Raw genomic sequence first — 2,794 nt, forward strand, 5'->3', positions numbered from 1 at the left:
TCCATAAATATAAAGCACAACAAATATATATAAAGCACAAATATTTTCACATGGAATCCCAAAGCGGGTGAAAACCACAGAATGCTTTTCTTATATATATATATATATAGAGAGAGAGAGAGAGAGAGAGAGTACATTCAAATTTATCAACAAAAACTGAATGGAAGCACCAACTCCCTAGTTTATCAGCACCAACTCCCTTATTTATTGGCACCAAAGCCTGTACAAAAGTCAATATTAGTCAAATAAAGTCTACCCTCTTTGCAGTTATTCCTTTTTCCTTCACACAAGCACCTGATTTCCCAAACGCAACCTTCTTAGCAACAAAACTTCCCTCAACAAATGATCCTTGAACTTGGCCTCCTTATCAACAGAACTCGACCTCAACAAGTCCCAAATCAGGATTGAAACTTGGAATTTAATGCACCTTCAAACACACTAGGATTTGGCCCTCAAAACAGGCTTGAGATTGACCTTCTTTGTACCAGAACTTCAGTGTTGAAATTCAACCCCAATAGGGACAAGTCACTACTCTCAAGATAGGCCTAAAACTCGGCCTTCCACACTAGAATCTAAGATAGGCTTGAAACTCAACTCTCTACATAGATCTAAGGTTGGACCTCAAGTACAGGTTTGCAATCAACCTTCTAACTAGGCCCAAAGACCTTCAAAAAGTGTACCAAAAATCCTTCCAAAATAAGCCCAAAAAAACTTTCCTAAATAAGTCAAAAACCCTTAAAAAATGTGCCAAAAATCCTTCCAGTGAAAGTCTCCAAATTAACTCCTCTTCACTTCTAGTTCATGAAGTATAAACCTCAGAACTCATTTTCTTTGCTTATTTGAACAAATCCAAACTTTCTTGAGCAAGTAACTTGAAATACCTCTTCTCATGCCTATTTCTAGTGCATTCAGGGTCTAAACATTTGGTGGCCGGGGTGAAGGCGTAAGAGACAATCGTTCAAATCCAGAAACAATTTCTTCAAGTTCAAGTGGAATTTCTTCTTGGATTTCCTGTGGAGTCTCAGTCATCTACCTCCAAAGTTATCTAATTATCGCACATCACAATCGCAAGCTCATCGGCAGGGTTCATTTCCTCAAGAATGAAGTGATGTGATATTAATCGATGATCTTCGTATTGAAAATCGCATTTCGCAATTCCTCTAGACCACGGTCCCTTCACTTATGATCGATGCGATGCGAGTCATCCAACGGTCAGCAGTCATTAGTGATCCAACTGTCACTATGATATCACACGGGAATCTGCGCAACGATTATCCACCCTCATGGAGCTGACAAGGTTTATAAGTCCTCAATTTATAAAAGTTCGGGTCCGGTACTTAGATTAATTTCCACTCATTTTAAAGCCTGATATCCATCAGATAACAGTGGCCATTAGATCCTACGGCTCGTGAGACTTCTACTAACACATGGTTTAATAACAGGGCCAACCCCCGTTGTTGACTATGTCATAAGGTGTTGAAAATGAAATCAACAATTAAGAATGAGTGCGACACTTCAACTCTGATTAAGGAATCTGTACACTTTCAAACCCCACAGTTGCTAATACACAGCGAAAAGAACTTAAAAGCGATCACACAGAACTCTAAATTCTCAGGGATAAACTAGAAATTCAATGATACACAGAGATACTACAGAGGGACGCGACACCTCTGGGATTGACCAATTTCACAACATAAATACACAGAAATGCATAGAGTTATGTTTTCTGCAACTTAATCATATATGGCCAAAACATGCCGAATCAATCAAAATCCTTTTACAATCATTCAGAACTTACATAAATATTATTCCATCCTAACTATCAGATCCTTAAACACTGGATCAAATTTGCCTAATCTTGAATAATGTCTAATTTGGTCGATATTCTCCTCGAGAATCTCAACTGAATCAAAACTACATGAATTAATTACAAAATCACTCAATCCCTAAATCCTAGCTCAAATCCAATCTAGAAAGCTTGTAAATTGACAGCTAAAGGATCTCACTCATTTGCTTGTAAATTTTTTGTATTTTGGAATAAGTTCAAAGCCTTTTGCCTTCAAGACTCATGCTCCTGCATCAAACTCCTGAGGACAAAATTCTTCATGGGCTTCTGTCCATGAGTTCTTCTACAGAACTACCCAACTTCTGTAGCATGCCATTTGTCATCCAAGTAACTTCAGTAATTGATTGATCCTTCCATTTGACCAAACACTGAAATACTCCTGTCCTCTTGTCTTCTTCAACAATTTATTGTTCAAAATCCTCTCTAGCTTCAATTCCTTTGCTATAGGTAACTATTTTACCCAATCAATCTCTTGTTCTTCTTGATCCTCTGTTGTGTTATCTTCCTGTTCCTTTTCATACCTGTATAAGTCAGCAACATTAAAAATTGGAGATATTCCAATATCAGGGGGTAATTCAATTTCATATGCATTTGTAGAAAATTTCCTCAAGACTCTGCATGGTCCAATTTTCTTAAACTTTAGTTTATTATACTCCCTTTTTGGAAATATTTCCTTCCTTAAGTGTGCTAAAACCAAATCTCCAACCTCAAAATTAACTTCTCTTCTCTTCAAATCTGCTCTGCCCTTGTATTTGATGTTGTTGTCCTATAGTTGTTGTTTTACCTGTTCATGTATTGCTTGAACTTCTGTAGCAAAATCTTCTCCTTTAGCACTTCTCCTTTCAGCTTTTCCCAAGTCTCTCAATTCAGACACTCCTCTTGGGTGCATTCCATAGATTATATGGAATGGACTCTGCCCTGTACTCCTATTAGGACAATCATTATATG

The sequence above is a fragment of the Pinus tabuliformis genome, chromosome J (assembly GCF_031772625.1).
Source record: "Pinus tabuliformis cultivar Carrire ecotype Pingquan chromosome J, CPIR1, whole genome shotgun sequence".
NCBI classification, from domain to species: Eukaryota; Viridiplantae; Streptophyta; class Pinopsida; order Pinales; family Pinaceae; genus Pinus; species Pinus tabuliformis.